The sequence below is a fragment of the Magnolia sinica genome, chromosome 3 (assembly GCF_029962835.1).
Source record: "Magnolia sinica isolate HGM2019 chromosome 3, MsV1, whole genome shotgun sequence".
Classification (NCBI taxonomy): domain Eukaryota; kingdom Viridiplantae; phylum Streptophyta; class Magnoliopsida; order Magnoliales; family Magnoliaceae; genus Magnolia; species Magnolia sinica.
In genome coordinates this window covers 99,879,312-99,894,161 of record NC_080575.1, presented here as the reverse complement: position 1 = coordinate 99,894,161, position 14,850 = coordinate 99,879,312, and positions in this window count along the sequence as shown.

The following is a 14,850-nucleotide window of genomic DNA, read 5'->3' as shown; positions in this document are numbered from 1 at the left end:
TGGTTTAAGTTTGTCGAAGTCCATTGAAGTCAATAGACCTTGCAAACATTGCCGTACTTAGATAAACATCGATAAACTTCTTAGACTTTGACATGCTTCAATAGATGTGAACATACATCAATAAAATAGACCAACTTAAATGCTTCAAAATCATTAAAGTTTGTAAAAGTTTGCCAAAGTTTGTTAATGGCCATTAAAGTGCTTCAAAATAGTTGAAGTATGTCGAAACCCATTAAAGTCTGTCGAGTGTGTCGAAGTTAGTTGAAGTGCACTGAAGTCCATCAAAGCCGGTCAAAGTTAGTTGAAGTGCATCAAATTCATGCTAGTTGATCCAATTAGGTTGATATTGAATGTGAATGTAACCTGTTAAGTCCACAAGAAAGAAGATTGGTTGGATTAGGTTGATAATGTAGTAAGTGGTTCAACTAGGTGGATTTTAAAGAAGAACTATAAAATTTCACTGATATAAAAGATGCAGTCCAAAGGGACCGGTATAAAAGATTAACAATACATTTAGGAATGTGTACCAAGTGAGTTTTAGAGTGGCATGGTCGGTATCCATCTATCCCAATTGTGGTGTATGTTTTAAACTCTTACTCCATTTGTAGCCATTTGTGTTCTCCTCAAGTGCCTTGTATTACAAACATTGGTTTAACCAATACATTCACTTTTAATATTATATTAAACAAAATATTTATTTTCAACATCAGCATAATCAGACTATCAATCTTCATTATGAGTCCCTTGTTTTGAAGGATTCATCATGAATTCATATGGACTCATCATTTTAGTATAAGCGAAATGAACTTTTGATCTTTGACGCCTCATTTAACCATGTCTTAAATATTGGCTGAGTTCAATTGATCTACTTCAATATCAACCTAAATTGACATGCTTATCTTCAATATCCTTTTAATTAAACAAACTTAGGTAGACTTCGATAAGATTTGTAGCACTTAATAAATTTGATGTACTTTTGATGAACTTTAGCAAAATTTGATAGTCTTTGACAAACTTTCATAGACTGGATGCTACAAATTGCATTAAAGTCTGTTAAGTTCATCTGTAATGTGCTGGATTTTTGCTATTTTGAATTTCTAAAAATCCTTGAAAATCTTCGAAATGACTAGCCTACGTTATCACTTATTGGCCATTGACGCTCGAAGTAAGCCTATACACGGGTAGTACCAGTAAAGAACTGCACAAGTCCGATCAATCAACTGTAAGAAACCAACGAATCCGTCCGATCACTTAAACATTGAGCTTAACTTCAGGATTTGTTCACGTGGGCTCCAAATCTAACTGACTTATAACTGACTAATCGAGACAACCGTAACTAAATAAAGATTTACCCAAAGCCGAGACAAGTAGGGGTCAGATCTTAATTAACAAACCAAATCAATCCAGTTACTCCTTTATCCTAAAAACTAACGGTTTAGGGTTATTAAGACCGAACAATCATTTTGCTAATTATAAATAAGCCACACTATGAACATAGTTAATCTAAACCCTAATAATTACGTACAAGAAATTTTGAAACCTAATTCATTCTAAAAATGCCTGATTTTCTGAACAAGCTTTAAACCACTCGTTAGTGGGCCACTAGTTCCGAAACTATAAAATAATGTTTGTATCGCTAGACTTGACGTCCATCATAGGTGGAGAAACAAGATAGTACCCAAAACTGCGCAACTTGAGTAAAAGGTCGAGTGCTTAAAATGCGAAAATACCTAGGTTGAAGCCTGAAACTTAAGTGAAAAAGACTTTTCACTCCTTTGCGAAGTTGCGGATTTTCAACTGTTAGATTACAATCAAACTCGAGGTATGAGTTAACGATATTTTCCTACTCATATTCGTATAGCATCGGCCCCGATCAATCATCGACGACCATCCATTGTAAGTGGGGCCTCCACGGTTAATCGAAGTGTTCATTTGCCGCTCGATTTTAACAAACCTCAATCGATTTTAACAAACCATAGATCCTATAGTGTGTCACGTTTCCCTTGATGCGGATGAGCCAGTGGGCCCCCAAAAAGACCCTATAAGTGGGAATCAACCCCCCTTATGGTTAATATAATGGATAAAGGGCCACTAGGGCCATTTACACCACTTTTGACACTATATAAGGGCCTTGTTTGGGCACCCCCTCCTCCAGTACGAATTTTAACAAGAGAATAAGGGAGAAGAGAAAGAGGAGAAATGAGAAGAGAGAGAGAGAGAGAGAGAGAGAGAGAGAGAGAGAGAGAGAGCTTGGGGTGGGAGTGTTGGTGCACCTCCACCCTCTCATCCTCTCTCTAGCCACCTCACCGTAGCCGGAGTCATCGTCAGAGCTTTCTCGGCAATGGTTGGAGGTAAGTGTTGAATCTCAAATATAATTTGAGGTTTCAATAGTTGTTTATCCATAATCTCATAAACTTATATACTTGTTTAAGTCTTTCAATGATTTTCTCTAAAAACCTAACCCTATGAGCTCAAAATCGGAGATTCCTTCTTAAAGGTGCGAACTATTATGCATATATTTCCATTTATTGACCTTGGAGGGTCTCAGTTAATGATATCTTGTACAGAATGGGTTGTAATAGCTAGCATGTTCATATTTCATATTTGATTGTATTATATGTTATTGGTTAGATATGGATGCTCACATGTCCGATGAAATATCTAAGTGGTAGAATGTGTTGCTTTGTCGATGTTCACATACTTGATCTATTGTTTAAGTGATTGTATTACTTTAAGCATGCCCACATATTTGACTTAATGCTTTAGTGGATGCCGTACCATGTGGATGCTCACATGTTCGATGAAATGCTTGAGTGGTTATCTAATAGAACCCATGCTATAATTGTGTAATGTAATGCTTAGTCTATAGTGATACTTAGGATTTCTATAATGTTGGGTCACTTAGTTAACCTTCCGAACTAAAGGAGTGGCCCAAGTTAAGGTGGTCACCCTAGGCTTGTTCGATCGACCCGAGTTGAATACGGATGATCAACAGTAGTTAGACTACACAGGATGCTTGCACCCAATGCCGGTCGCACTGGGGTTCTCCCATGTCAATCAAATTGGTCCACTAGCTGACTAATCATGTATGTTTATAATGTATAATAAGACTAAATCGAATCTAGGATATCCCATTCCCAATGGATGAGTCCATTCATAACCGTTAGTGCAATACTATCCCACTAAGACTCATGAGCCGGACACGGTGGTATAAGATACCGTGTCTGAGTTATTGGTCTATGTTGGGGTGACGAGCCTCCTCGTAGTAACCAGTGAGCAATTAAGACTCATGAGCTGGGCATGATGGTATGTGACACCGTGTCTGAGCTGTTGGCCTATGCTGGGGTGACGAGCCTCCCTATAGTGACCAGTGAACACTGATGAAGATGAGAAATCATTATTCGAACGTCCCCCATCAAATTATCTCATCGATGGTTGCGTGATGGAGTACCATTCGAATGACTTGGGCGTGAATGGAATTGGGTAACGAGCCATTTTCTTGTGGTGATTTGGTTTTATGTGATAAGCCAACACCTCTGTAATGCCCCAGCCACTGTTTATCCAGGCCGTGGTCCGAGAGTGGGTTAGGGTGAGTCGTTTAATCTGTACCTCCTTCAAAAATAGCATTTCAGTCGGTCGGGGTAGCATGCTGGTCAGCAGTATTGAGTGATCATACTCGATTTGGGTATAACCCATACCGGGTTGATCCTCATACATTTAGGTGTCATACTGTACCTTTAAAATTATTGATTTGTGAGATAAACGGATGACACATAAATTTGGATCAAAGGACACTGGTAAGGAGTCACTACGTGCGGCAACGAGCTACGTGATCCGGATAAGGACTCGTGATATAACGTCGGTATCGTAGCTTCGCCAATATGCTGGATGAATTGAACTTAATAATTACTCGGCTAATATTATCATTGATTACATCGCGTTAATTTAGAATGTGGTGAAACAGGCGTTGAAGTCGCATGCTGAAGAAATGTTGTCATTTGCGAAGCAGGTGGTTGGAGTCGCGTGTTGAGGGAGTGTCGAATGGTGAGAGCATGTTTCATGTCATATTTTCATATGTGTATTTAACAAGAGTATTTAGAAAATATTTAATTTCTTGTTTTATCATTACCTGCGCTGATTGGGTTGATAACATGTGTAACTTACAACTAATAGAACCACTGAGTTAGCTACTCACTTCCACATGGGACGATGTTTTAAAATACCAACTAGGCGTATCATTGATGCTGGTACTAGTGAGACCTCAGACAGGTAGGTTTATATCGGGTTGTGCTAATGCCGTTATGTTTTGGAGAATTAGGTGTAAACTGAAAGCTTTACACTTTAACCGTCTTTGAGTATGTATAATGTGGATTGTGGCTGGTATAATCCCATTTTGGGCGATCATCACTATTGAAATTATATTTTTGACTCTTAGTGTTGAGTGTAAAATATTGCATATTTCTCCTTATTTATACCTTGGTTTTATAAACATGATAGTGTTTAATCAATTTAATTATGCAATGTATGTTTTCATATGCGAGGTGATTTTGAGAGCTTAAGGTAAAATTGATGCTAAAAGAAAGATTTATACTTAAAAGATTACTAAATGAAGATTTGAAGATTTGGAAGTCATTAATGAAGAATTCACATGCCAAAGATCCAAGAAAACCAAGTGAGGAATGAAGAGAATCAAAGATTTGAAGTGAAGAAAAGGAATCCTGAAATTGTCCTCAAAACAAACATATTCCCGAAATTATCCTAAAAAAGCATATTTTGAAACTCGGAGTCTATTTTAACCGTGCAGAGTAAAGTATATTTTGAAAAACTGCGCAGAGTAAAGTTTAATTTAGCAAACTGCGGAGAGTGCGTAAATTTAAGGCGGTTTCTAGATTTTTTTAACTAGGTGCAAAAGTTGGAGTTCTATAACTATAAATAGGACTCCCTAGGATGCTCCAAAGCATCTTTTAGGGTTTGAAATTGTCTCAAGGATCATAACACAAGGGTGGAGCGGCTGTTAAAGAGTTTTTCTTTTTCCCTAGTTTATTTTTCATGTTTCATTTAAGAGATTTGGTTTCAATCATGTCTATGGTTGGCTAAACTTCTTAGCTACGGCTAAGAGATGAAGCTTGTAGTGTGTTGGGATATTTATTTTACTTTGATTCTTGTACTTATTGAACTTCATTAATTTCTAGTTTGATATTAAAGAAATATTTTTAATTTTCTATGATTTATTGTGACTCAAATTACAAAAGATGTTGTGATAGCTTTGGACATATTCTTTTCCTATTTTAAGATAGTGAGATTGGTAAATCCTATTGTTCACCATCGTCTCCTGGGAACGGTAGGGTGATGAAATCCCTTCCAATCTTCACAATTCACCTCAATTGAGAATTAGGTCAATGAAAAGTTCGGATTTGATTTAAATTACTTTATCTTCCAATTAGATAGAATATGACTCCAATTCCAATTGTGTTTATTGAATCAAGTAAGGTAGCATCTTAATAGCTACAAGTGGATCCTTGGCACCCTAGTTCTCACATTTAATTGATAGTTTAAACATTATTCATAATTACTCTCTTTTATTCCAAAATTCAGATTTAAATCTTCTTTTAGTTCTATTTTTAGTTCTTTTCAGAATACGTACAAGTTTAGTCCCTGTGGATTCGACCTCGTTCTCACGAGTTATTACTATATTGTAACCCTACACTTGGGGTTGTGAACACTTAGCCCTATATTTTTAAATCTTTTATAAACTCTACCTTGCTTTGGATCCACTAAGTGAATTGCGTTATTCTAATTATCCGTGTGCGGAATGAATGTGAATTTGAATGAGGTCACATGTGCATTCTCATTAGGTTAACATCCGGGAACTCGAGATTGGGGTATTTGTACTCGGGTGCTAATTTTCAGGGCGTTACATCATCGAAGTCCGTTAAAATATGTCAATGGATGTTAAGGTCTATCAAAGTTTATTAAAGGAGGTTGAGGTCCCTCGAAGTGCGTTAAAGTCTGTCAAAGTTTGTCGAAGTGCTGTGAAGTCTGTCAAAGTATACCGAAGTTCATCTGAGTTTGTCAAAGTGCATTAAAATCTATCAAAGTATGTTAAAATTTTCCAAACTTCATCGAAGTACATATAAGTAGGGGTATACATGAATTGAGCTAGATCGGTCAACTACTCGACTCGGCTCGAAAAACTCGATTCGACTCAGTTCGAAGCTGAGTTCAATTCGAGTCGAGCTAATTTTTAGAGATCGAATATGAGTTCAAGCCGAGTTCAAGCTGGACTCGACTCGGTTCGATATATAGCCTGAACTCGGATCGACTCGGTTAGACGGTATAAAAAGTTTAAAAAAAAAACCATAAATCACTTTACCCTTTCCCTTTTGTTTGAAAAAAAAATTGCCCGCCCTACCAGTGACCCTAGCTCTATGCCTCTCTCTCTCTCTGCTTGTCCCACCCGACCAGTGACCTAGCCTCTCTCTCTCTCTCTGGCCTTTACTTGACCAACGACCCTAGGCCCTACTCCCTAGCCCGCCACCCCCCACCCCCCCGGCTCTCTCTCTCTCTCTCTGCTTGACCAGTGACCGCCTGCCCGTCCATCGCCCTGCGCTGTTCGGTCTAAGGTGGTCCTTGTCCGACCATCCACTCTGTTGCTTGCCCTCCTCCTACCGCCACTCGACAGTCTGGGTGTTGCCTGCCCTACCCGCTGGTAAGCACTCGAACTCGGCTTGAAAGCTCGAGCTCAAGCTCAAACTTGGCTCGAATTGGTCCGATCTGCTGACCGAGTCGAGTCGAGCTGGACATGATGGCTCGATCACCGAGCCGAGTCAAACATGAGCTCAGTGTGCCTACTGACCAAGCCGAGTTGAGCTGAGGCCAGCTCGACTTGGTTTGACTCGGTGTACACCCCTACATATAAGTGTAACCACTGGTTGATATGAATGAAAAACTATCTAATTAGCCAAAATTTAAGAAGAATGGTCAAATTATACCAATGTGAAATAGACGATATAGTTCCACTGATATTAAAGAAGAATGATGCATACAAATTGAAAATGAATCAAAAATCTATTTAGGCCAATGTCAAAGATGAAAAGTCATGATTATTGTCAATTAAATATCAATCATCAACCAATCAAGTTATTATTTTATTATGATTATTTTTATTTAAATCATTTAAAGTGTGATCTATTATATAAATGGTTACGTTGAGTTACACATTAGCCATGTATACAATTTTTTTAGTGCATGTACACAATCCATAATGTTCTCTTCAAGTACAAAGCTTTGCCATGAATTGTTCTCTGTTTGGCATCTATATATATATATATATATATATAACAAAGCTACTTTGGATCCAACCTCTGGAAATCAACGAATGTGACCACAGCGATGGAATTGATGTATCCTATAGCTACATGTCATGATGTAGTTTAGCATGCCTATTCAAATTATCCCTATATTTTTAATTTCTGCGCATGTGTGTATAAGGATTCCCAAATATGCACCTCCATGTGTGGTGGTATGCAATATAGTTACAAGATTCATGGTTCGAAATGCGAGTGCATGCCCCATAAATTAGATGAGTCCACTTATGAAGAGGTGGACGGTTTATGAGTTTTCTTCTATCCATAGTAAGGAAGTTAGCATGCACACGAAGCCTACATATATTTGTAATATTTATTTAAGCTCATCTCTACTATATATTAACAAGAATAGTATTGGACCAATTTCTCCCATAGACTTATAATTTTAAAAGGAAAATGAAATGTGTCAAGGACAACTTATTCTTTCAATTTATTCATTTAAGTAGCAATCTGCAATATCTACTCTCTTTCTTTCTTTCTTTCTTTCTTTTTTTTTTTTTTTCCCGCACACACTCGTACTATATTGGTTTTTCACCAAAATACGTACTTGATCCGATGACCTCATGTTGAAACTCTTGTGAGTCTGCCACCAAGGCATGAGTAAGAGCCCCCGCATCTCCTCTTTGCATGTAGCTTATGTCAATGACGCCATGGTATTAACGACCCTATGCAACAAAAAAATTTATGTATTCCAAGTAATGATTGTGTGACATTCATTCCATTCATATGTTGTACGTTGGCTCATGATAAGATAACAACTTAGATAATTAGAAATAAATCTACAACTCAAGTGGACCATAACACCAAAAAAAAGAGAGTAGAGATAAGTTTCACACCACATACATACGCACTTCTCTTTTGCTCTCTTTACATGTATCATGCACCTTATATGATTTCACACTTTATAACTCATCTTTCCTTCTTATCTATCTCTAACTTTCACATACATTGCATCTATTTGAAAGGAGAGAAATCACAGTAACCAGAGGTAAACACACCATTATGGCTTTGACAAGGCGTTTGAAAGAGAGTGTAATACCCCTAGGGAACACACCATCATGACTTTGACAATGCGTTTGAAAGAGAATGTTGCTGTCTATATTTTCAGGCTTTTTTCCTAACACCGTCTCATCCATCTACAAAAGGCCTGAAAATTGAATGGATAGGATCGCGAAGATGAGATTTGTGGAAATCCATGATGGGTCCAAATAGACCAACGGTCTAGATTAGAAAACCATGGGGCCCAATTGCACAAACTAAAAATTGGAGCATATTGTTTCAATCCTCTGTGAGGATTATTTATATAATTAGAGTAGACAAGTAAAAAAAATTCATAATGATTATGTTTTTACATCATTTTTCATGTATTTCACTAATTCTATCTGTATTAATTGATTATCGACATTGATGGGTATAAATAGTTTCTTCCTTTAATAATTAGAAATTAAGCAGGATTTGGAACTTGATCTTTACCTACTTCCGGAAGAGACTTTATTAAGTTTGGTTACAATGACAGTTCATGCCTAGGTGAACTATGTACCCAATATCATTTTTGGCATTTTTGCCTAAATCATTGTAGTTATTATTATTATTATCAATTTATATATGATATGATGGTCGATTGGGTCATATGATATTAAGTTAATTTCATGTAGGAGATGACCACCGCTGTAATTTGTAGGGGGAGGTGGTTTGGCTAGCGACCCCAACATCAGCTAGCTAGCTAGTGTCAAAGCTATGTGGGCCCCGTTATGATGTGTTTGTTTTATCCATGCCGTCCACGTATTTTTCCAGCTCATTTTGGGGCATTAGCTCAAAAATGAGTCAGATCCAAATCTTAGGGGGACCACACCAAAGGAAACAGTGGGGATTGAATGGTTACTGTTAAAAGCATTTTAGGGGCCACATGAGTTTTATATCAAATTCATGTTTGTGTTTTCCTTTCATTCAGGCATGTATGACTTTATCAATAGGTTGGATGGAAACTAAGATATGGATTGGGTCCTACCTTGCCCATCTCTAGCCGTGAATGTGGAATTTTGTAAGTAGGCTCACCATAATATATCTATCTATTTATGCACGCGGTCAATCCCTTCTATCATGTCATTTTAAGATATGCTCAAGTGAATCACATCAAAGATGACTTACATTTAATGCTTTGTGAATTTAATGTAACAGTGTGGTAGGCTTGAGCATTAGATCCACCTTTTTTATGAAGATACCTTAAGGGCGTGTTTGGATAGGCCCATCCCACGGGATTAGATTGTAATAGGGTGGATTGCATTCAATGATGGCTGTGTCAGTGGATTGCAGGCAATCCCATGGGATTGCTAAATCCAAGGAATCTACCACCAAGTATGTTTGGCCCGCCTGGTCAATCCCAGGATTACGCCCAGCCAATCCCTTCCAATTTGTTCATCCAAACATGTCCCAGGTAAAAATCACGGGATTAGGTGGGATTAGGAGGGATTGGGTGGATTTCAAGGTAATGATGGTGATGTCAGTGGATTGCTGGCAATCCCATGGGATTGCTCCAATCCAGGCAGAATTTCATCGTTCTTGTTTGGCATGCCCGGCCAATCCCGGGATTACTCCTTCCAATCCCTTCTAATACAATCTAATCCAATCCAGCCTGCCCGGCCAAACAGGCCCTAAAATGATACGAGAAAAGTGGTATGATACGAGGGAAGTGATGGACGACGATAGACCGATACATCACGGTAGGCCTGCTCACATATCTGCCCATTCATGGCACAATCCATGTCCCATTTAGCATGGTTTTCTGTGGTGTGGTTCACGTGAGATTTGGATCCACCTCATGCCTTAAAATGAGCTGAAAAAATGGGTGGACGGCTGGATAGATACACCTTCGTGGGCCCATAGGGCTAGCTGGCTGGTGTGGGGTTCACCAGCCAAATCGCTTCCCTCGTAAGCAACCGTCCGACGTCCCCCATTTGTCGCACTATTGTCTATTGCATGGGCCCAGTGCACCCCTTTTGAAAAAAGGTGAGGAGTGTAGCCATGTGGAAGGCTATAGCCTATATATATATATTATGGTCATAATCGATGGTGGTCCTCACTGAATGTTCCATGGCCCATTAATCACATCCCCACCAACTTTGCAATAAGTAGACTTTGGATTATTGGACGTCACCTAATTAATTCTCTTCACTTCTCTTCATGAAATGAGAGGAATGTATTTTATTTATTTTTATTACGGAGGTGTTCTTTTTTATTTTAGCGACATGGGTTTCATGTCATCCTTGTGGTCCCCAGCATGGATGTGTAGGTTACACGTGCAACGCTGGTTGTGTATTAGGGTTTCTGTTACACGTGTGGGGCCTTGTTCCCACCGTTGGATGAGATACATTTAGAGATCTTGGTCGTTCATTTATGATCTGGGCAAAAAAAATGATGGTCCACTGATGAGAAGATCACTCTCTTGTGAGAAAATAGACCATTGACTAACCGTCCAAGTTCAATGCAGATGTGTGGGGCAGTTGACGAATATGCTACCTTGATTTTTCGTCTATGGCATCTTCACAGTGTGTACACCTAATGAATGGTCCAGATCGTCATAGGCATGAAATCGTAGGGTAGGGACCAGACCTCTCACGGTAGCTGTGAAACTGGCCCCACTTTCTATGGATATCAACGAGCCTGTGATATGCAGTTTACTCCGATTTTCAGTTTGGGCAAGTGGGGCCTCGATCTGGTGATCCAGACCGTCGACGTGAGGGGCTGCATGCTGCTTGGACCATTAATCATGGAAGAGAAATGCTGATATGGTCTGCATCCAACCGAATAAAGGCCGAATGAAAATGATGGCTAGGATTCTTTAATCAGGGAGACTTTTGGGGCATTGACGGATTGTCCACAGACAGTGGGGGCTAGCAGAGCAATGGTCTGGATTATACAACTGAGGAAATGCACATATACCCTCGTTTTCAATTTCTACGAAGGGGCCCATATTTCAGTGATCCAGACCGTTGGTTTTGTTCGAACCACCGTAGATGGATAACTCTGGAAAAAAGCTTCTCCATGGGACATTCTAGCGTGAAATTTGGAGACCAGCACGTAAGCTGTGAAGGATGAGAATATATCAAAGGTCCAGATTAAAATATTCCAAGATAGGTAGCTAGAATTGTTTCATCTTGGAGGCTCAACTGCATGATCCATCGACAGTGGGTCTCATCATATCAACGGTCAGTGATCTGTCTCATCATATCAACGGTCTAGATCACTGAAAAATGGGCCCAATCGCATAAAATAAAAACCTGAGGATAGTAATTATATCATCACTGTTTCTCCTAGCATGGCCTACCTGAGATTTGGATCTACTTTATTTTTTATCTAATGCTGTAAAATGATCTGAAAAAATGGATGAACGGCGTGGATATATAATATATACATAAGGTGGGCCCCATGGTAAGGGACGCACCGCATTGGGTGAGGCCGGGGCCGCACCTAATCGCTTCCTACTTTTACGAAGTCATTTATACTCTTGCAGCTTATGACGCTTGATACGCTAGCGCTCAGACATTGTTCACATGCCATACATTAAATAAAATTAAACTAACTAAATTGTGAAATCCAATGTAGCAAAGTTACAATCCAAAAAGTCCAAAAATGATATTACTCAAACAATTTTAATATCGGGTTAGTTAATATTTGTTTGTTGAAATGAGACACATTTGGATATTTTTCAATCTTAACAGTCCAATTAGTATCTACCAATCCAATAGTCAGCTAAAAATAAATAAATAATTTTGACTCTTAATACAGCTAAACTGGGACTCATAATTTGAAAAGTTAAATTTGAAGGAATCCTAATACGGTAGTTGGTGTCTTACGTGAAGCGATTTGATTGGACCACATATCGCTGTCAAATATAATTGAGATTTGATTGGACTATGTGTCACTGTCTAATATGGCCATTCGAGCAGGACCTAACAATTTTTGCTTTGCGTGGGATCCATCTCTAACAATGGTATGTGGCCGAATCAAATTTAGCCACGTCACAACATCGATTAGTTTTATTGCTTTGGGGTTGTCAAGCAATCCATGTCAGCATGTAAATTAACTTATATGCCAGGTATGCTGCTTCTAAGAGCTTGCACATCAAAATTGACCAAGATTGGATGGCTGGGATCTTCTACTGAGAGAGGGTTTTTTGTAATCATCACCACATTAATGGCCAAGATAGAAATGATTAGAGATGATTCCTTTAACCCTGCTGCGGACCAATCAAAACATTGCATCGGCTGGAGGGATGAAACCCAGAATGAAAAAAAGTCAAAATTCGTACATGCAAATCTCGTGAGTGGCTAATAAGGTCATGTGGGTATAGGCATGTTTTCATTGGGCCGTGTTGGGAGTTAGAGGTAATTCTCCTCCTTTTTTCCCCGTAGCTTTGACTAATCAAGCAGTTGGTGCGGTCAGCAAGTGGAATTTTAGGACATGGTAGCACATCAACAGTTCGGATCATAGAAACATTCCCGCCCCCCTTCTCTCTCTCTCTCTCTCTCTCTCTCTCTCTCTCTCTCTGGATCATAGAAACATTCCCCCCCTTCTTCTCTCTCTCTCTCTCTCTCTCTCTCTCTCTCTATATATATATATATATATATATATTTATTTATTTATTTATTCTTGGATATGGATAACCTGCATCTGGAGGCTGTAGAGGATTTTTTTTACAGCCCTAAGCTCTGTGGGGTCCACCTAGTTCTAAGTGCCGTGTTCATCTCCATCCATTTTGCCAGCTCATTGAAAGATAGAGCCCAAACACATGGCATATCCAAAGCTCAAGTGGACCATACCAAAAAATAAAATAAAATAAAATAGGGATGTCCATCATTGAAACCTTTCCTAAGTCCTACCATGATGTTTATATGCCATCCAACCCGTTAAGAAGGTGACTCCAGCCTCAATGTTGGAGAGAAAAAAAAACAATTATTTGCTTAATCTTATTGAAAACTTTAACGGTCCCAAACAAGTTTTTTATAATGTTATTTCAATCCTCATTCTTTCCTATATTGTGATTAATTTACTTGGACTTTATATCTGCCTCATACTTTAAAATGAGATGATATAGCATATAGAAATAGAGAATAAAACACATACATAACAGTGGGGCGTATAAAGCTTATGGCTGCAGGCAATCCACGACCTATTAACCCCCGAACTTGCCACGTTAGCAATGTCCCGAAAGCTTTAAAGTGACACGTAGCACAACTAATCATTGATGGGTCCATTCAATCAAATCTCCCCAGTATGACCACAGACAATAATTAATCCAGACAATCCATCTAATCACATTGATGGGGCCAGACCATGGTTTAAATTCAAATAATTTAATGAATGTAAAATTTACGGGTTTTGGTTCCTTGGCTTTGATGTGTATGGAATGTCATGTATGAGTAAGACAATGCTTGTGGACAACCAATTCCTGATTTTTCAAGGCATCAGCCCAACCCTACTGAGCTTCTTTAGATCCAAATTCCACATCGTACACAATCATCGCCCGTGGGCCATGGGAATGAGATGGCATGAGAGTGACGGCTCATGATTCACCGTCTATGTCATTGTCTAAATGACTAAAATGCCCTTCCCATTCTAATTGAAAAGAAAATCTTTGATACTTTGCAGAGTATGATTGACGATACACATGCGCTTAAAAATTAAGTAGAAATTGCCCGCATCGAATGCTAGAAACTCAAATTAAGCTGTCCAAATTATGGGTCCTAGTTTAAATATTTCACAAGTAGAAATTTACCCTTATTTGATTATCTAGCCATTAGATTGGTAGACATTTATTGGATGGTTAAAAATAAAAAATAAAAAATAAAAATCCATTGGTCCTATGAATCAGCGGGTAGGATTGCTCATCAAATCTGATTTTGGTACCATTAAGTTATATTTATGTATAGCTTCTTTCGAGAAATAAAACTGACTAATTCTAAGGCAAAGGGTCGAGAAACTCAATGCTACTTTTCTGGAACACATTGGAACTGGGCCTTTTTTTTTGGACTAAGATGGACGATCCACAATCTAGTTGGCTTAAATTTGGATTAATATATGCCACGTACATGAGTATCCAATAACTCTCCTTAATGGAATTGTTCTTTTATTACTATTCCCCAACTTCTAAGGAAAAGGTGGTTTGGTGGTAGTCTTTGTCACTTTCTACCTTTTAACTTACCAGTAACCTGCTTTTTCGTACATGTGAATGTGGAACCAATCATCAAGTGGGCCACACACCTTGGGTGGGCCGCATCATAAAAGTAACAAAAATTTGACTACTCCAGACCAATCTATGGGAGGACTTTCTCCTCCAATCCAAGGGTAGGAGTATGCACTCGATGAGAATTTGTGATATGGCCCACCTAAGCTACGACCCACTGATGATTGGTTCAGATAGGCACACGCTTCCCATTGATAGTTAAGGAAGTCACTGAGAGTTAAGACATAAGAAAGTGATGAG